This window comes from Sceloporus undulatus, chromosome 7, assembly GCF_019175285.1.
Source record: "Sceloporus undulatus isolate JIND9_A2432 ecotype Alabama chromosome 7, SceUnd_v1.1, whole genome shotgun sequence".
NCBI classification, from domain to species: domain Eukaryota; kingdom Metazoa; phylum Chordata; class Lepidosauria; order Squamata; family Phrynosomatidae; genus Sceloporus; species Sceloporus undulatus.
Window position 1 is genome coordinate 36347898 of NC_056528.1, and position 22149 is coordinate 36370046.

A 22149-nucleotide genomic window follows, 5' to 3' on the forward strand; every position below is an offset into this window, starting at 1 on the left:
TGAATCCATTTCAACCAGGCTTCAGATCTGGGTATGGGACAGCTTTGGTCACCTTGGTTGGTGACCTATACAAGGAACTGGACAGAGAAGAGATGTCCCTATGGTTCTGCTAGACCTCTCAGCAGGTTTTGATACCATCAAGCATTGGATCTTTCTTGACACCTGTTTGGGATGGTATTTGGGAGTACTGTTCTACAGTGATTCCAGATTTTCTTGGAGGAGAGATCTCTTTAGCTGGGGCAGGAGGATTCCTGCTCTGACCCCTGGCTGCTGGTGACTGGGTTCCTGAGGGCTCAGTTTCGTCCTGCATGCTATTTAACATCCATATGAAAACCCTGGGAGAGATCATCTGGAGTTCCAGAATTCAGAGTTATCAGTATGCTGATGACACCCAATTCTTACCCTTTCCCTCTAACTCCAAGGAAGCTGTTTTGATAAACCAGTCTCTTGTCAGTAATGGGCTGAATGAGGGCAAACAAACAGAAGCTTAATCTAGATAAAATAGAAGTGCTCCTGATCAGTTGCAAGGCAGAGCAGGCAATGTGGATTCATCTTATGCTGCACATGGACTTGAATTTGCAAGGCAGATCAGGCAATAAGGATTCATCTTATGCTGACACTCCCCCAGAAATCTCAGGTTTGCAGCTTGGGTAATACCCCTGGACTTGAATTTGAGCCTTGGAAGCCCAGATTTCAGCATTTACAGAGTTAAAACTAGTGTACCAGCTGCACCAGTTCCTTAAGATGTCAGATCTGGCCATGGTAACACATGCTTTGATTACATTCTATATTTCACTCTATGTACTGCTATCTTTGGAAACTGTTTGAAAACTTCAGTGGGTTCCAAATGCTGTTGGCCAACCTGTTGACCCTCCTGTTGAAACAGCTTGACTATCACTCCATTTCTGGGTGGAATTCAAAGTGCTGGTTACGACCTTTAAAGCCCTATAATCTGAAAGACTGTATCTCCTTGTATAATCCTGCCTGAGTTTGTCCCCATGGGTGGCTGAGATAGTGACACCTTTGCTTTTTGATAGTTCAGTGTACACAAACTTTATTTTATTCACAAAATTATTTAATAATATTGTATGAGTAAAGGTGGGTACAAAACATCCATGAATTTCATGTTTAGGTTTGCGTCATATCTCCAAGATTTTTTGTTATGTATATACAAATATTCCAAACTCTGAAATCCAGAACATTTCTGGTCCCAGGACATCATAAATAAAATAAAACAAAAATACAGGAATAAATCCCAGCATTCCACAAGACTTTTGCACCATCTGGAGTTTAGCATCATCTCGGTTTAGTCATCCAGATTCTAGTTAGAATTTAGGCCTCATTTGTCTGTAATGTGTTAATAATAATCCCCATTCCCAATATGCTTCTGTCTTCAGTTACTTCCTTTCTTGGTTGCCCAAAGTCAGTTTTGACTTGCCATAAGCCAATGTCTATTTGGAAATTTATCTTGAGTCTTCTGCTATTATCACTGGGACTTCAAGTGTTTAACTGTCTGGTTCCTGTTGCTGTGTATTACCACTATATGCTTTGGTGACCCAGAAAGACTCATTAATATTTTGCGGTTTTTATTTGCAGAGCATCTTTCTGTTCCTTACCTTGTGCTTGTTTTCTCCGGCTGTGTGTATCTGTTGCATGGTGGTCTCGTGCAGCAACACATTGAAATATGGAAGCTAATGTACTTTAGGGATTTGGAAATACTGGTGCCTTGTTTTTTTTATGAGATTTATGGCTTTAATTTCCTTTGTGGGGCCTCAAAACATAACCTTCCCAAAACAATCCACATTTCATAAGGTCATTAGCATGATAGTTAATGTGAGTTGTATAAGAGCGCCTAATTAAACTTTGATTGTATGGTGTAAATTTAACGTGATTATCCTTTGCCTTGGCAGGAGACTTAAGGAGATGAACTTGGCAGTAGGTGAAACCAGCAAGGGGAATAAAAAATGTTGGCATCCAGATCAACTTGTGTTTTTGCAGCTTAGCCAGGTAGCATGTCTTTGTGCTAAAAAGAAAGAGTGCCATGCAGATGGGATCTTTAATTTCTAACATGTCTTTTGAAAACACACATTCTGATGCTGGCAACAGCCCGCTGGGGCGCAGACCTTAAAATCATTGAATTAAGGAGTCAGTGAGAGGATTACGACTTGCATAAGAGTTTTATGTCTGCGCTGGAGCTTCAGGATTCATTTGTGTGCATTTGTACTCTGCCTGGTAAAGCGACATCTGATTCTCTCCAGCAAGAGGTGAAACTGACTGTTTGCAACACCAATGGATTTTTCTGCTCCCCCCCATCCAACAAAGAGTAAAAGTGTGAGCAGGTTCTCCTTGCATTCAAAAGGACTTTTTGCAGTTTGTTTCAGTGGGGAGGGAGGTGATAGATTTTCTTTGCATCACACATACAGAGAGTCATGGTGCTAGATAGAATTTTTCTTTCACCTGTTGTTTCTCCTCTTTGGGGTCATGCTATTACATTGTAACCCTTTGTTCCTCATACCCTCCAAATAAATAAGACTAGTCCTGGCCATTAGGGAAGAAAAAGTGCTTGCCTCCTTAATGCTGTCTTTAGAAAGGACATTGGTGTGCTCAGCTACTTTAAATATGGAGGCTATTTCAGAATCTGGCTAGAAAATTATCAAGTCTAGGACAGATTTTAACATTTCTTTTTAAATTTGCTTTTTAGCCTATATTTCCACCCTGCTTTTTAGGGTAACCAGATCCAGCAATACATAACCTGACTTAAAAGCCATAAATACAACACAGCTTGAACCTTCCATATCCAAAATGCTTGGGGCCAGAAATGTTTGGGATGTCAGGGTTTTTCGGATTTTGGAATACTTGCATATACATAATGAGATATCTTGGAGATGTGACCCAACTCTAAAAAAGAAAATTCATTTATGTTCCATATACATCCTATATGCATAGCCTGAAGGTCATTTTATACATAATATTCTATAGTAATTTTGTGCATGAAATGAAATTTGTGTACATTGAACCATCAGAAAGCAAGGGTGTCACTATCTCAGTCACCCATGTGGACAATTTTGCATTTGGGGATATTTTTCAGCTTTTGCAATTCCGGATATGGGAGACACAGCCTGTATAACAAAGAACTTAGCGTTAAGAACAATATGATTAAGTCAATATTTGAACAAACAGTAATTAAAACATGAAACCAAATAAAGCCACTAAAAACCATTTTTAAAGTTGCAAGAATCCTGCACACTATACTGCACTCATCCTTGACGTACAAACTGGACTTTAAAAAGTCTAACCACCATTACAAGGCTGTTGTGATGATAAAGCAAGGGAGGCACATGTATGCTATCCTGCATGCTAGAAAGAAAAAATAGACTTGGAAAGAGTAAGACATACCATCCAACTTTTCATAGATGAAAATTGGGGCACATGTGGCCAAGCAACATCAGAATGTAATCAAGATGGTGAAAGGAGAGGATACTTCAGTTTGCTTTTGCCTGAGCTTACTGAAAAGGGTATAATTCTTTTTTCTCTTGTCCTCTCCCTTTGCTGAGTTGAATGCAAACTGCTTTACACTTTCAGCCCCGTTTGAAGCAACTGAAGTAAGCTGAGAACCAAAGGAGAAAATAAGAGGAAGAGAAAGAAATGGACATTTTAAAAATACCTGGGGGGAAAAGCAGTGACAGAGGATTAATCTGAATTATCCCTGTCAAATGTTGGGAGGTACGGGAAGGGGTCCAAAGGAGTAGCTTCACACACTCTAATTTGGCTCAGAATCTAAGACCAACTCTATGAATGGTCAAAATAACACATTCAGAACAATGCTTTTAAAAACAATGGCATAGTAGGCTGCTGTAGCACTGCAGAATTAATGCATTTTATGCAATCTTGAGGTTTGTAGTTTGTTGTGGCATCAAAGCAAGCTGATAGAGAAAGCTAACTCACAAAACTACAAATCCCAACATTACACAGCATTGAGCCATGGCAGTTAAAGTGGTATCAACCTGCATTAATTCTGCAGTGTAGATGCAGAAGTAGTTAGACTGGGCCTTGGGAGAGCCCAGTTCCAGTCCTCACTGTGAGTCATGAAACTCCCTGAATTTTGAGCCAGCCTCACCTACTGCACAAAGTTTTTGTGAGCATCCATGGAGGAAGAGGAAGAAAGCCACAAATTATCCCATGAATTCAGCAGGGAGAAAATGAGTGACAAATACAAGTGAAGAAATAATAGAGACGTGATCACTTAAAATGCACCAGTATCTGGAATCAGAACTAGGTACTCCTTTCTGATGATAACACCATGCAAAACAAACCTACTAGCTTGGTGACTCTTAACTTGCTGGGAAACAAAACCATCATGTCTTGTGTAGGAGGCATTTTCCGGCATTAAAAGCCAACAGCTCCATTTTCTTCCATTTGCATGAATGGTCATCGCCCAAGCTGTGCGAGGAAATCTAGGCCAGGTTGGTTATTTTGTAGCTGAAAGAACATTATCAAACTACCAGGCAGCATACTGTTGAGAGAGTGGTGTGTGTCTCCACATCAATTGTGGAAACCTTTTGAAATGCATTCCCTATTGTGTGTCTCCCCCACTTCCACCTTCTCCTTCGCTATCACCACTGTTCATATTAAAACAATTTACCTGGACCTGTCCACCCCATTTATTTCTCCCCATCATCTCATTACAGTGGGGTGCTTGTAATATATATGTGCCAGCTTAGGGCAGCGGGGTGGGAGCATCTTCTCTGGTTGCCGAAGTGGCAATTGATAGGCACTCGCTGCCTACAGAAAACGGTGCCAGTTATATAACTCCCACTATGAGTAATAAGGCAAAAGACAAGGAAAAAAGAAGAAAGATGATGATGAGGAAGAAAACCTCTTGTTAGTTCTCTGGCAGGAGGCTGTTGACGTTTTTCCAAGTCCAGATTTCAAGGTAAGAAGAGCTTTCCGGATTCTCCCTCTCCGCTTTGCTGGAAGTTGGCGCCTGATGCCTTGCAGGGATTTGTAAATATCAAGTGCAACTCCTCCTTTTGGGAAATGTCTGATGGCTGAGCTATTGAAGAGGGGGACAATAATACCAATACCAGTCAATAATGTCATAATGCTGATTTATTATTATTTTTAGTCTTATTGCTTCTAGGCATTTATAGTCTAAACTCGCGTGTCTTATCTGAAGGAAGCAAAGTGTGGGTGGCATCTGTTGTATTTGTCAGTGACATTCCCTCCCTGGAAACACTTACTGGGCACTTGCATTGTGGCTGCTGCAGAGAAAAAGTTACTTGTGAGGAAAGGGGTAATATTTTGGTTAACAGACAGGCACAGGTAGATGCCAGGTACATGACAGGTACCCACCATGGATGCTTCAGTGGCCAAAGAAGCAACACAGGGCATCACAGAGTAAGATGGGGAGCTATAGGTCTTAAAGACTGTTTCTACACTATACAGTACAGTGGTTTGATATGGCTTGAATTGCCATTCTGTGGCAACCTGGGATTTGTAGTTTGGCAAGGGGGTTAGAATCCTCTGCTAGAGGGCTCTAGCACCATTGCCTAAACTGCAGGACCAGAGCAGAATGTTTTAAATAGGCCTTTAGTCTGAACTAACAGGGCTGTTATATTCCCATGTTTGCAATTATTCCCTGGAATATATAACACAAGGCACTCTGGAGGAAACTACAGCGAATACGTAATTCCTAGCCACGTTTTAAAACAAATAAATCTGCTGTAAAATAGGAGAATCCTATCCAATTTTATGGCCATTGATGATTTAACTAAATGGCAATGACTCATTAGCCAGGAAGCCACTAATATGCACTAAAATGACACAGCTGGGGGAGGGACGGGGGGGGGGGGGAGAGATTATCAGAACCATATGCAAAACATTTTTTAAAATGTGGAGGTCTGCAGAAATTTAAGCCTTAGGGCACTTTTAGCCTTTTCATCTCAAAGTAAAACAATCTGATGGTTTTTGCATCTCCCCTCCAGTCCAGGATTGCTAAGATATGTCTTCGAAGTGTATGCAGTGGTTTTCATTCTGCTTCCCACCCACTCCTGTCTCTGCCTTTTTCCCCTCCAGACAGTAGCAGCAGCTTCAAATAGTCTGAGGTATGAAGTCAGACTTTCATTCGCCAGCTAAACAGGAGCTTAAAGAGAACTCCATCCCATCCTAAATTGCCATGAAAACCCATTCCCAGTTTGGCCTTTTTATGCCTAAAAGTTGGTATAGATTTCCAGTAGCCATTGTGGAACTTCTGTGGCTAAATGGCCTAATACTTATAACAGTGGTTTCCAAGGTTTGGGTCTTTAGGTGTTTTGGACTTCAGCGCCCAGAAGCCCCAAGCAGCTTGTCCAACTGTCACAAATTCTGGGAGCTGAAGCTCAAAATTTGGGAAGCACTGATGTAGAACTGGTCACAAGGGCCATCTAATGCAACTCCCTGCTATGCAGGAATGCACAACTAAAACACTTCCAAGAGATGGCCATCCAACCAGACTCCACAAGGCAATCTATTCCATGGCCCATCAGCTTTCACTCTCAGGATTTCTTCTTAATACTTAGGTGGAATCTGTTTTCCTTATGATTTAACTCCAATGGTTTGTGTCCTAGGCTTCTGCCACATTACAGAAACAATGTAGTTTGACACTGCTTTAACTATCGTGGCTCAATGCTATGGCATTCTGGGGTTTGTAGTTTTGTGTGATGTTTAGTCTTCTCTGTCAGTATGCTCTGGTGCCACAACAAACTACAAATCCCAGGTTTCCATAGGATGGAGCCATTGCAGTTAAAGCAGTGTCAAATTGCATTATTTCTACAGTGCAAATTAGATCCTCATATTCTCTGGAAGAGCAGAAAACCAGTTTGCTCCATCTTCTGCTTTCCTCCAAACAGTGGGAAGTCATCCAAAATGCCATCTGGAAGTGACACTAAATAACTTCCAGTTTATCCAAATGTGACAGTGTAGTCTGTAGGGGGTTTGTGGGGATGAAAAATGGTCCCCAGGTCCCTAATGTTGCCTACCCTTGGCTTAAGCAATCCTCAGTGTATTGTACTGCCTTCACCTGGGATAGACCGATAGAAAAGTTTTCAAACATTTCTTTCCATTTTCAGTTAACCACAGTTTAAGTGTTGCATCACAATCTTAACAGTGGTTTAATAAAACCAAGTCCGACATCCAAAAAGAGGGGTACCCAGCCAAAATGCACAAAACATGAAATGCAAGCTTTTGAAATTCTTCATCAGGGAAAAGATGTTTAAAATTCATACAGGAAGAAGGGAAAAAATGGTGATGTTGAGTTACAAGCCTATATTTTATCTAGATGTCCCTGTTGTAGTCCAGTTGGTTTGTATTTTGTGAATGTGGAAACGATGTAAATTTTATAGTGAAATGCATGGCTAAGTAACTGAAACCCATACTTTCATTTGATATTTAGGTAGAGCACAAACCTGTTAGTAGCTACATGGTAATTGCCAACCAAGAATCAGTGTGGTGTAATGGTTTGAGTATTATGTTAAGGACACCTTAGCATCACCATAGAATGATTTGAAGGCACACAGCAGCGACAACAATTGTCAACTCAGTATGTCATGAATATTGACTGTCCCTTATTGCTGTTTGGAAACCTGGCATCTCTAGTGCAAGTATTTTCATAGCCAACCCAGTTTTACATTTTTGTCAATGACTGTGGCACATTCTGTTGACTCACCACTTCTTGGACATGTCTGTGGCTACAGGAATTAACACACCTACAATTGTTACCAAGCTTGTTTGAACAATGCTCCAAAGGACGTGTTTACACTGAGCCTGGCTATTGATTTGGTATCTTTAATGTCGTCCCCTGCACCCACCGCATCATTTCCTCTGCACAGATCAAAATTAAGACTGATTCATCTGAGCTTTGAAGACCTCTTTTGAGGGACTAGCAATCTTCATCCAGACAGCAAGTAAAATAACATTACTTGCCATATTGCATCTTTCATCCAATATCAACCCCACCCAATACCGTTCCTGTGCAAGTGCGTGCCTGCCCCGAAAAACCACAATAATTCAAAAGACAAAAACCAAAGTACTGATGTTGGGTTGAGTCAGAATGAAAGAGAAAACAACCTCAGCAGAGGTAAGGATATTACCGTAGGTATTGCATATTGCAGAGAATAAAAACAGCATAGCAGTTTGAGTACTGGATTATGAATCTAGAGACCAGGGTTTGAATCCCCGCTCATCCATAGAAACCTACTGGTTGATTTTGAGCAGGTCACACTCTCTTGGCCACAGAGAAAGATAAAGGCAAACTCTCTCTGAACAAATCTTGCCAAGAAAACCCCGTGACATGTTTGACTTAGGAGTGCTGTAAGTCAGAAATGTCTTGAAGGCTCACAAGAATAAATTGTATATTTCAGATAGAGTGACAGAACTGAAATTGAAAGAGTATGTCATAGAATGGGGTAGAATCAAGTGGCCCTCCAGGTGATGTTGACTGCAACACCCAGAAGCCCTAGCCAATGAGAAGGAATGCTGGGACTTGCAGTACAACAGCATATGGAAGACTGCATGATGCCCATCCCTGGCACAGGACTCAGGACACTAGTTATAACTAGTGGCTCTGACTGGCAGCAACAACTCTCCAGGCTTCCAGGGGGGATTGTTTCCTAACCCTTCTTGGGGATTCCTGGTATTTCCTAGTGGTCTCCCATCCATGTATCATCCGGGTGAGATCCTGCTTAGCCTGTAAAATTAGGGATGAAAATCCTCAATGATTTCAATAATTACAGTAGTTTCTGTTGGTGCCTTCAAGTCACCTGTTGACTTATGGCAACCTAATGGATTTCACAGGGTTTTCATAGGCAAGGAATACTCAGAGGTGGTATTGCCAGTTCCTTCCTCTGAAACATAGCACCTGTTATTCGCTGGTGGTCTCCTATACAAGGCTGACCCTGCTTAGCTTCCAAGAACAGACAGGATCTGGTGCCTTTAGAGTATTTTGGCCTGAATATTTCTGCACAGTATTCTCATATTCAAATATCCTGAAATGCTATATAGGAATTACTTTGATCAAGCACATTTTTGAGCACACCAACAAACAGTTTTTGAACAGGAAAAACGTTTTCCCCCAATCTGTGCTGTGAGCAAGAAACTCATTTTCTGCAGAGAAAACAAGCTTCTTTCAGAGCAAACCCCCATCTGTTTTTCCCTCTGGACAAATATCCCTTCACATTACTTCAGGATGTTCAAATTCCAGCAAAAAAATGGCATAAAAGTCTTTGCTAGTTTAATATTCCTCTTACAGGAAACCCATTTTTATAAAAAAAAAAACAAACCTTGGAATGATTTGGGCATGAATAAATTCTGAGTTTGTCCAGGGTGGCATGGTGGCACACCCCAGGCCACAAAGTAAATTAATGGGAGAGCAAAGATTCAAACCAAGGGTTTCCTTGCTGAAAAGGAAGGTTTCCTCTTTTGGGGGGAGGCTGTCTTTTACAACAGAAGCAATTGTAAGAAGAAGAACTGGGTTCAGAGCAAGTCTTCCCCTCTTCTGCATCATACAGTCTTCCATATGCTGTTTCCTGGGATCTCAGTTTGTCAGTTTTTAATTATGTTTTGAGCTGTCTCCATCACAGCTGGACAAAAATGGCGAGCTAAAGACAAAGCCGGCATTGCAACTCTTGCCGCTTTTGATCATTGAACAATTATTTTGTACATGATAGTTTGCCTTTGCTTTGACAAGCCTTGAAAGCAAAGACTTCATCTTAGACCACGGAAAAATGAAAATGCACAGCTAAGCAAGCAGGGATGGTGCAATAAAGCCAGTGTGCTGTAGAAAATCGCTGTAGCTGCAGCATTTGAAACTTATCCCTTTTTAAAATAAATAAATCTATATTTAGCTGCTGTTATTCTGATTCCTTTCATGATCATGCCCAGATCCAAACCTCTAAAAAATTATAGGATACGGTGGTGCATGCTGTATAGGCAGCCATGAAGAGGGGGAAAAGCTCCATATTTCTATCTTATTGAATGAGTCATTGAAAATTTTCATTCAATTTTATTTGTCCTTCTATAGCCACTAGAATATGATCGCAGATGTTTGCTTTTCATAAGAGAAAAGGAAGTTAACCAAGGACTAACTTTTGTTTTGGAGCGACGGTTTCCATGATAAAAGATCAAAACAGACAAGTGACGTAGGCAATCTGTGATAGCCTTAGCTTTTCATTTTTTAAAATAGCAATTGCAATGATAGGCAGGTTGGAGGATAAACTCACATTATTATGGAAACAATGGTTTCAAAGGAATTGTCTGCTGCTTCTACTATTAGCAAGATGTGGTACAGGAGCAAATGTGGTGTAGTGGTTTGAGCGTTGCACTGGGACTTATCTTTTTCTTGGCAAGATTTCTTCAGGAGAGATTTGCCATTGCCTTCCCCTAAGGCTGAGAGCATGTGACTTGCCCAAGGTCACCTGGTAGGTTTGATGGTTGAGTTGGGAATCAAACCTTGGTCTCCAGAGTCTAATGCTCAAACACTGGCTTTCATAAGTCCCAGTACAATTGGCCAAAAAATTGAGAAAATTTGTTCAGGAAAAGTTTGCCATTACATTTGTCTGAGACTGAGGTTTAGATAGATGAGAACCCTAGTCTCTAAGAGCCAGTGTGCCATAGCGGTTTGAGTTGGACTGTGACTGGAAATTTGGGCAAGTCACACTGTCTCAGCCTTCAGGGAAGGCAATGGCAAACCTCTAAACAAATCAAGCCAAGAAAACCCTATGAAAGGTTTGCCTTAGGGTTACCATAAGTTGGAAACAACTTGAAGGCACACAAGAAAAAAACTCCAGAGTCCTAGTCCAGCAATAAAACTTTGCAGGAGTTGTCAGGCCCTCTGCCCAAGCCAGACAGTCGTTTAGCATGATTTCAATCTGGAAGCCTCCTTTGGCTTTTTGTGGTCCAAAAGGAGTGAAGTCAGCGATGATGGCATGCTCTTAGGTTTCTCCCCACCGCAGTGTTGGATTGTGGCCTGCCAGGCTCTGCCTTGAGAAGCAAGACCAGGAGGTGCAATCCCTCCTCCTCCTCCTCTCAGTCGAAGAGCTGGAGGTGGTTTTGCAGTTAGTTACGTGGGTCTGGAAAGTAGGTTACTGGGTCAGGAACAACAAGTTCTGACTGTTTGCCAGGGAGTCCTCCTCTTCCCCTCCCTTGATCTTGTTTTCACTTACTGCTGTGATCTGCCGTGCTGAAATGGGTCTAACCCTCCTCCTTGCCTGCAGTGGAGACAGTAGTGTTGAGAAAAAGGAGGAGAGGTAAAGGAAAGGAAATCCAGGCACTGTCTGGTGAAACCTGCCCTTTCCTTTTGTGTTGTGTGCCTTCCAGTTGTTTCTGACTTAGAACGGCCCTAAGGTGAATCAATCGTGGGGGTTTCTTGGCAAGATTTGTTCAGAGGACGTTTGCCATGGGCTAAGGCTGAGAGAGTGTGACTTGCCCAGTGGGTTTCATGGCTGGGAATTGAAACCTGGTCTCCAGAGTTGCAGTTCAACAAACTACTATGCCATGTTGGCCCAGTAAGTGCAGAGGGAATCCCTGCCTGGCTCTCCAAAGTCAGAAGAGGCAATAGTGATAAGAATATGGCTAGGGCAGTATTTAAATTTAATGGGGCCGTACTTAATTGGGAGCCAACGTGCGTGGTTGGAGCATTGGACTATGGTTCTGGAGACCTAGCTTTGAATCTCCATTAAACCAGGGAAACTCACTGTCGGGCCTTGGGCAAGTCACACTCTCTCAGCCTCAAATGGCAATGGCAAACCCTGAAGAATCTTGCCAAGAAAATACCATGATAGGTTTGGATAGCGTTAGGGTTGCCATAAGTCGGAAACAACTTAAAGTCATACAACAACAAAAGCAACAGAAGATTTAAATGACTGTTCTTCCTCAGATGCTTATCTAAAATTTCTGCAGATGGCCATGGTTTCAGATGGTTTCACATTAGCTTACCTCACTAAAACAGAGATGGTGGACTGCTGGAATTTTCTGATGTTGTTGGATTGCAACTCCCATCTGACTGTTGGCCATGATTCCTGGGAACAAAGGGCATTGCAGTCCCATCTCAATGGGAGGCCCTGCAATAAAATCTATTGCAACCTTTGTTCTTGTTACTTGTTTTCACTTATACCCAGTTTGGGTTTAACAAGATTAAATCCACTTAATGCCAGCATGGTGTAGTGGTTTGAACATTGGACTACAACTCTGGGGAACAGGGTTTTAATCCCTGCTCTGCCACTGGATGACCTTGGGAAGTCACACTCTCTCCACCTTGGGTCTCTTCTGTGAGAAAGGTGGCATACAAATATAATAAAATAAAATATACATAAAGAGATTCCACCTCAACATTAGGAGGAACTTCCTGACAGTAAGGGCTGTTCAACAGTGGAACAAACTCCCTTGGAGTGTGATGGAATCTCCTTCCTTAGAGGTCTTCAAACAGAGGCTGGATGGACATCTGTCAGGGATGCTTTGATTTAAATTTCCTGCATGGCAGGGGGTTGGACTGGATGGCCCTTGTGGTCTCTTCCAACTCTACGATTCTATGATTATATGTCCTGGTTCTCTAAATGCATCCATCTTCAGCATGAAAGGTTGGCCAGCTTCAAAATCCACTGAGTTTGCCTTGATATTTTGAAAGTTGTTGGAATCTAGTTTTGGAAGGAATCCTTATGTGCCATCAAAGTGTGCCGTGTAGCTTTTTTTTCTTTCGTTCTTTCAATGTTTCAGCTTTCCCTTTTGAGAGCAGGAGCTTTAAAAACAACAACATTATGCAATTGGTTGCTTTAAAATTGGGTTAAGGAATATGGCTCTGGATTATTCTTTTCAACCCAATGTTTTCCGCCGCCTGGTGCATTCGCCGTACCTAATTACTGTATCTCCCAAATGCAATCTGTAACTAGGACTGAACGATTATGTGTTCAAGAACTATCAAGGGGCTGCCATAGATATTATACACCTTGAGTAACTTTCTACAGGGTGCTGTAACTCCAAGTTGTGTTGTTTTGACTTTTATATGTTTTCCTTTTAGGCTGCGCAGTTGCATGACTTCAGGCAGAAGTGAGCGTTAAATGAAAAAGGACATGATGTACTTTCAAATGTAAATTATGTATGTTTTCTGCCTTAGAACTAGAAGAAATGAAAAAGAGGGAAATAACCTTCTTGGAACTCCAGCAGGGTACCCTAGATATTCTTGCCAGCAAGACAGCACAGGCTTGTTCCCTTGCAATTAGGACTGTCTGCTCATTTCCCATTAAGATGGGATAACATTGACAGCGTGTGCTCAAGTGTTTACAGTCACAAATGAGGGCAAAACTAGCCACTACATGTTAAATACGTAGCTTGCAAGCCAGCCAAGGTTCCCATGTCAGTGGGCTGGGAAATTCATTCCAGGTTTTAATCCAATCTTAAAGGAGCTATCTGAGGTTTTGGGCCTATTTAGAGGACATGATGGGTCTACACTTTGCCCTCCAATTTGCAGCACTGACTTTTGCGGATTTGATTATTTTTGGATTTGATTTATATGTTCTCTTTAAGAATCTCTAGGTCCTCCAGTGCAACTCTGCTGGACGTTGACCATAGAGGACCTAGAGATTACAAGGAAAAACACTTCTCTAGGCATTTGTAGGTCCTCTGTTGTGATTCTATGGTCAACTTCTGGCAGATGTTAACCACAGAGCTGTGCTGGAGGACTTAGAGATTCCTAGAAAGATGTGCTGTCAGTTAAAAAAATAGTGTTTTTTCATTTGTGAGTTTTCTACTTTCATGCAGGTCCTCTGTGCCTAACCTTAATGAATGTGAAAGGCCCACTGTACTCTGAATTGTGGCTTCCAAACGTTAATAGAACTGTTCAGAGTGCTGGAGGTATTTTGAGGATTGGGTTTAGCACATTGGACAGCTCATGCTAACCCCTTCCCCCAGTGGATTCATTTCACCTCTCACATGGAAGCCACCAGGTGCCTTGTCACAGAGGCACCCTGCTTTCTCTATTGCAGTAGTTCCCAAACTTAGGTCCTTTATCTCCCAGAAGCCCTGGACAGCTTAGATAACAGTCAGGAATTCTGGGTGCTGAAGTCCAAAATACCAGGAGGACCAGATGTTCTGTGCTGGGTTGTAGCCACATGTCTGCTGTAAGCAATACAATAATGTTTGAGCTGGAAAAGAATGAGATTTTGCCCTAGCTGATCCCTACAACTGTGTGCCTCCCTACAAGAGGCAAGGTAACAAGCAGCTAGATGTGCTGTTTATAAGGTAAACAACAGCTGGATGCAAGCTCTGGATATGTTTACATAGATTTAAAGCATAGCTTTCCATACAAGTGCTTTCCAGAAAGTTTGACCAACAGCTCCCATCACGGAATAAGACAATGAGAGCTCTGGTGCACCAAGGTGGAGGGCACTAGGTTGGAGGCAGAGGTATATACATATACAGTACATACATATATACATATATAATAAGCTTTGAATGTGGAGAAGAAACAAAAATTCTTGGAAATAACTCAGATAAACAAGTTAATTGATCTGTGTGTGTGTGTGTGTGTGTGTGTGTGTATTGTGTGCCTTCAAGTCATTTCTGACTTTTGGTGACCCCTTTCATGGGGTTTTCTAGACAAGATTTGTTCAGGGAATTACTGTATTACATTTATACTCCATCAATATTTTCGGAGTGGGAAGATGAGGGACAATACGTTTGGTTTGACTTCTTATTTTTCATGCATCTTCCAAATACAGCAAGGCAACTTCTTTTTTTCTTTCTTTCTTTCTTTCTTTTTCTTTTTCTTTTGTAGCAAGCACTTGCACCTTTTCTTTTCTTTTCTTGGTATAACCTACTCTAAACATGTTGAATAACTGTCCATCGTATAAGCTCTGGCCCCTGCAGCGTAGGCGGTGAGCATTTCTCTGAAGGGATTTAATACAGTTATACAGTTATATAAAAATTACAGAAAGCATCCCTTCCTCTGGTACTGTCTTTGGAATGTTCCTTCGTAGCAAAAGGTGCACCTTTACCCTCGGGGCCAAAACTTGTGTGACGTTAAATGTGCATTAATTTTTTTTTGTCTCTCCCATGCATTTTAACAACAGCAGCCTTGGAAAGGCAACCTGGATCAGCACCATCATGTGAGGAAGGCATTTTTTAAAACCATCACCTCCACAGTTCCTCTTCCTTAAATCTGCTGTTAGGCCTGGTAGAGAGTTTCCACTGGCACCATGGATATCTGCTGTGTAAATGTTTGCTGCCTCTCTGTCAGTTAAAAATGTTGATCTTTATGCACACAGACTTATCTTGCATTTCACTGATCAACTCATTTTCAGTCAGGAAATCTAATAGAGTTCTTCGTGGCTTTTTAAAGTCACTAGTCTATGATCAGATTTCTCTCTCTTTTTTTTAAAAAAATACATATAACCATTTAAAAATGTAAAGACAAATCTAAATAACAGCCAGTAAACATATATTTAGGTCCCCACTCTTGATAGCATGTTTAGAAATGGCTCATCCCAGTGTCTGGATACAATCCAAGAAATGACAGATCCCTCCTGAGGGTTCCCATATATCTAAATCTGAATCTGCAAAGGGGTAGTTAGTTTTAAAGTTGCTGCTAAATTACTGCCTTCCTCCCTTTCCCTTTTTAGTCTACATATAGAGATTTACTCATTGCAACCCCAATACGGGATCTTGGGCTGCATCTGCCCTGCAGAAAAAATGCAGTTTGACACAGCTTTAACTGCCATAGCTCAAGGCTAAGGAACCCTGGGACTTGTAGTTGGTTGTGGCACCACAGCTCTTTGACAGGGATGGCTAAATGTATCACAAAAGTACAAATCCCAGAATTCCATAGCATGGAACCATGGTAGCTAAAGTGGCATCAAATACCTGCAGTGCAGATGCAACCATCATCATTTTTCTTATGCTGAACATGTCTGTCTCTCCTTTCAAATGGAATTTCCCCAGTTTCCATGTCCTGCCTCTTTCAGGGATGGATGGGCACTGAGGCTGGGATACCTCAGAAGGGATCAATATTCTGCTGCCAACACTGTGCTTGGGCAATGGTATACAACCGCACACTTCCATTACAAAGGTTGTACTGTACTCCCTATTGTTCTGAAATCCACGACACAGTGATCTTTAATTACATTATAGCTAAGGCAGAGAAGTCAGCATTAGCCTCTGGAAGATTGCAGCTCACTGTCAACTGGGTGGGTTTTAAATGCTCTTGCAAGAAGGTCACAGATTCTTTTCATGAAATCAGGTGAAATCTTGTGAGGTCAGCAGGATTCCTACCCTGGGGCATGCATGTTCATATCAGTTTCCTAATGCTTCCTTAGGCAAGGGGCAATTGTGTTTTATTCATATCTGAAGTGGGGGTTTATTTTCTTGTTTATGGACTCTTCCAAACTGATCTAAAGAACTGTGAGTTCTTGCATCATCACCACCACCACCACCACCACCACCATTCCATTCCATTTCACTGTCATCATCATCATCATCGTCATCATCATCATTCCAGATCCTAACTGTGCCCCAATGTAGGAACTGTGTCAGCTTACAAAATAGAAAATTTTTTAGCTGAAGCTGTACAGTAGTAGAAAAATCTGTTGCTCCCTTCAGGAAAAATAAAAAGAATTCACTGTGGCTTGGAATACTGTGAGGTAGGAAGAGAGATGCTAAAAGAAAGACGAAAGGAAGAGAAATGAACAAATGTTACTTGCAAAATTCCATAGAGATCAGCCAGAGCATCTTAGGAGACCTGTAGCTGAAGACAAGAAGTGTTGGTAGCCATCACAGGTATGTTGGGGGAAAACATATATTGTCCAGTCTGTAATGGGTTTGCTTATTCTGTGTCTAGGGCTTCAAGTTAGTCTGCTTGTGAAATAGAGCCAGCATGGTGTAGTGGTTTGAGCATTGGATTATGACTCTGGAGATCAGGGTTTGATTCCTACTTGGTCATGGAAACCCACTGGGTGACCTTGAGTGAGTCACATACTCTCAGACCCAGAAAACCCTGTGACCTTAGGGCCACCATAAGCCTGAAATAATTTCAAAGCACAGAACAACAACAAAGGCTACAAGATTTGGTGGTAGTTAGGGGTTACTTCTAAAACTACTGTAGATTCCAGAACTTCAAGATGAATAGACAATGACAAAATGCCTTCATCAGGAGAGGATGTTATTTAGTGACAAGACTCCCCATCATCCACTGCTCTGCTTAGGTCCTATAAATTCAGACCCATGACTTACTTGATAGAGTCTATCCATCTAGCATGCAGTCTTTCTCTCTTGATGCCTCTCTCCACCTTTCTTAACATCGTCTTTTCTAGTAAGTCATGCCCTCTCACAATGTGGCAGCTTGATGAACTTGACTTTCAGGGAGATTTCTGGCTTCATCTGGACAAGGACCCATTTATTTGTCTTTTTAGATGTCTATGGTATCCTCAGCACTCTTCTCCAGCATATCTGAAATGAACTGGTTTTCTTCTTATCTGCTTTTTTCACTGTCCAGCTCTCACATCTGTACATGGTGATGGGGAATACAATGGCTTGTACGATTCTAACTCTGACACTCTGTGTTGCATATCTTTACTCTTTAGGGTCTTTTCTAGTTCTTTCCTAGCTGCCCTTCCCATTCCTAGTCTTCTGATTTTGTGACTGCAGTCTCCTTCCTAATCGATGTTTGATCCAAGGTACAGGAACTCTTTAACTATTTCAACTAGGCTGAATGTAAGTAGTTCCTCTGCGGCCATTATTTTTGTTTTCTTTACATCCAGCACTAAGCCTTTAAACTGTCTTCTTTGCCTCCCCTGTGTTATAAAACATACCCAAGTAGAAGAGGCCACATAACCGTGAAACCCGAAAAGTAACTCAGAATATTTAATAGTACAGTTGGCCCTTCTTATACACGGATTTTTTATACATGGGTTCAAATGAAAATATTCCCCCAAAAAGGTATAAATTTCAAATATCAAACCTTGATTTTCCAATTTTTATAAGGGACACCATTTTGCTGTCATTATATTTAATGAGCATCCACAGATTTTGTTATCTACGGGGGAACTTGGAACCAAACCATAGCGTATAACAAGGGTCCACTGTATATAAAAATGACTGATGACATCTTTTGTGACATTATTATCATAAGACAACTTGGTTATCCTCTAGTTCTTGCAAAAATGGAATTAGTTACTAGTAACCCATTATGTGGAATAGATGATTCCCAATCTTCATGAAATTTCAGTCTCCCAGGGGAGTTGTGGGCTTTTCTTTTTTCCTTTCTTGATTCCCATGAGCTTAATTAAGGAATATTTCCTATTAGATCTCCCTAGCAGCTCATTACAAAACCCTGGAGTTTCTCTTTGCTCCGCTGTGATCTTTAGAGTGGGACAGCGCATCTTTCCGCAACACACACATAAATGCTTCTGAGTCTTAAGTGCTGTTTTGATTTACACCTGGGTCACATTTCCTGGAATTTAGCAGCGATCCGGATTGAGACAAGTACATATGCTAATAAACATGCATTGAAATATGTGTCTTCTGAAATATTGAAACACTGAAATATGTATCTTCTGTTACTTTTTTAGGGGAGGGAAATTACTGTAAGCTATTGGCCTGAGATACACAATGCATACAAATCAGGAATGCATCGTCACTCCTCTAACTATAAAAGTAACAAAAATAGTTCACAGGTGGTTGTAATAATAATAATAATAATAATAATAATGATGATGATGATGATGATGATGATGTATTTATATCCGGCCTCTCCCTATGGATTGATTTATATTAATTTACATCCTTTCTCCTGGATGGGCCCAAAGGAGGTTTAGATTCTAAAGTTTATGTAAAGTTACAGAGGGCCTTGGTATCTGCTGGAGTTTGGTTCCAGGTCCCTCATGGATATCAAAACCTGTGGATGCTGAAGTCCCAATAAATACAATGGTTCAGTCAAAAGGTGTTCCTTATATAAAATGCCAAAATCAAGGTTTGCTTTTTGCAATTTATATCTCAGCCTCAGAGGATGGCGATGGCAAAACCCTTCTGAAGAAACTTGCCAAGAAAACCCTGTGATAGGTTGCCTTGGGGTCGCCATAAACTGGAAACGACAGCATGCAGCAACAACAAGTATTATAAAACCATGGATACTAGAATCCATGGATTTTTTAAAAAAAATCCATAGATATGGAGAGCCAGCTGTACAACAATCTATGATACAAAAGTATTTTGTTTTTGTTTTTAAAGTTGTGATCTGTGAATAGAAGGAAAGAGCTTAAGGCGTCTGCTGCCATCCATGATTTAGAGGCATGATTAGAGGTGCTAGCATCTCCTAAAGATAGTTAAAACTATTTCTCTTTCTGGCATAAGTACTCTGACAGTGTGATTGTGTTTACCATAGCTAGATGGCTACCTCCTCTCACTGCCAAAATAGTAAAGTGGCAAATGATGTAGGTCACTCTGAGAGGTGTGCACACGCTTGCCTTCCTGACCTACATATTTTCTGCTCTTGTTAACGTTACTCATGGTTACAGCCACCTGAATGCTGCTCTACATCTGGACTTATTATCAGTCGATCAAATGCGCCCTTGTGTGTTACTAGGTTATATGAAACAGAGGGTTTCTAGAACGCAATCGGAAATGCACAGCCTTGCTCCATCTTGTGCCACTCTGAGCAGTGATCGTGGGCTAGGTTTTGCTTCTAACTGATTTCCATCTCGAAAAAGATTTCCCTTTCTTACTGGGTGGAGCTCTCTCAAAGCCGGGCCAGAGTCCAATGATGACACTTGGCTACCGAAAGGCAAGATGGGTCCCCTTCTCCAGTCCAGCACAAAATGGAGACAGAATGGCAGAGGCATTGCACTTCACCTCTGGCGATCATGTTGTCCACCCAGTGGGGCGATGGTACACTTTGACATCCCAGTACTCACACCGGCTATATCCGCACTGTAGAAATAATCCAGTTTGACACCACTTGAACTGCCATGGCATCATGCAATGCAAAGCTCTGGTGCCACAACCGACTATAATTCCCAGAATTCCATAGCATGGCGCTATGACAGTTCAAGTGGTGTGAAACTGGATTATTTCTGCAGTGCGGATGCAGCCACTGACAATCTCCATTGTCATGTCTCCAAGGAGAGTTCAAACATTCAGCCCGTTTGAAGGATCCAACACACACTTCCCGGCTGCTGCCACACTGCAAAATTAAAGGAGTTTGACCCCACTTTAATGGCCAAGGTGCCATCTCATGGAATCCTGGGATTTGTAGTTTGTTGTGGTGCCAGAGCTCTCTGACTGAGAAGGGTAACTATCTCACAAAACTACAAATCCCAGAATCCCATAGCATTATGCTATGGCAAACTAAAGATATAGCTGTGTTAGTCTGTAGGATCAGTATGTAGAGAGGTCTTGTAGCACCTTTGAGACTAACTGAAAGAAAGAAGTTGGCAGCATGAGCTTCCTCTACTGAAGTCTAGAAAAACTCATGCTGCCAACTTCTTATTTTCGGTTAGTCTCAAAGGTGCTACAAGACCTCTCTGCATACTATCTATCTATCTAGTCCCAAATGGAGTAGTAGTAGTAGTAGTAATAATAATAATAATAATAATAATAATAATAATAATAATAATCTTTCCCACCTCCTTTCAAGGGCTTGTTACAAAATACAAAACACAATTAAAAATATTAAAGCAATTGTTGAATGGTGAGTCAATACATAGATAAATCCCATTGAGCCAGTGAGTCTAATCTTGCTCAGAATAAAAGGATTTAAATCTGTCAATAGGTCAGATGCGGGTGGATGGGAATTTATAGGTCTAAGGGTGTGTATGCCAATGTGCCAATCAAAAGTAGACAATTGTTGTTGTGTACCTTTGAGTTGTTTCCGACTTACAGCAACACTTATGCGACACTACTGCAGGGTTTCCTTGGCAAGTTTTGTTCAGTGAGGGTTTGCCTTTGCCTTCCACTAACAGTGTGCCTTGCCCAAGTTTTTCTATGGCTGAGTACAGGATTCGAACCCTGTTCTCCAGAGTCGTAGTCCAGCTTTCAAACCACTGCACTACGCTGTCTCTGACAAGAGCAGACAATACTGGGCTAAATAATCCAGTTGTGCGATTCAGCGTAAAGCCTTTTCTTTGCTCATGTATCTCAAGGGTGGCCCTTTCTAGAAAAACGAAGCACCAATTCCAGGTCAAATTGATCTTCTGTGAACTATTTCATAAATCTGGGCCAAGCCATTGCACAACACACCGCCAAAGTTCCCTTTTTGGAGGCTGCCTTTTGCCTGACACAAAAGGATTTAATCTCCCAAGTCTCAAAAGTGTTTTATTTTTTCCTTCTTGCCTATGAATGGCCGGAGAAGGTTTATTTAAAATATCTGGATGAATTTCTTCTGCTAGAAGAGAGTCACCCGTTGGGAAGCCGCAGCCCAGCTTTGTGACCTGGGAAGAGAAAACACAGAAACAACAGCTATTAAAAAGCCATTTAAGCTGTCATTTAAAAAAAAACAAACTCATAAAGTTAAAAATTCCTGTATTTTCAAAGGCACAATTCCAGTCTTTCTTTTTCTTTTTAATGGTGGTTAATGAAATTCACAGCTACCTCTTTTATGGATGTGTGAGATCATTTGTTTGTAAAGTGTGTTTCGCTGGAGCAACTTGAAATGCAAATAGGTTTGGGTTTTTAAAGCCATTGCTGTTGTAAAATATAACTTCTTTTATACCCTGTTTCACAAGTTCCAAGGTGTTAGGGTTGCAGAAATCAGGTGCCTTGTTCACTCCTCCACTCTTGTAAAAAAATTGCTTTTGAATCCCATTCTTCCCTGACTTTTCTCTTGATTTGTGGAAAGAGCTTAAAGCAGGGTTGGACACGCTTTGGAGCCTAAAAGGGGAGCTTGCCACTATTTTTTATTCCTCCAGTTCTGGAGGGCTGCAAAATCTTACTGTGGGTGCCATTTTTGCACCCATTGTAAGTGCAGAAACAACATCTTGTCACTTTAGGCTGTCTTTAAAAATAAAGGTTGTTTTCAGGTGAGGTGATCTGAAGCATCTTGGAAGGGCCCTATCTGTCCACAATGTTTGGGGACAAAAAAACTAATTTTGGGGGTTATTTTTTTGGCATGGATCTAAGGTCACTTAGATCCATGCT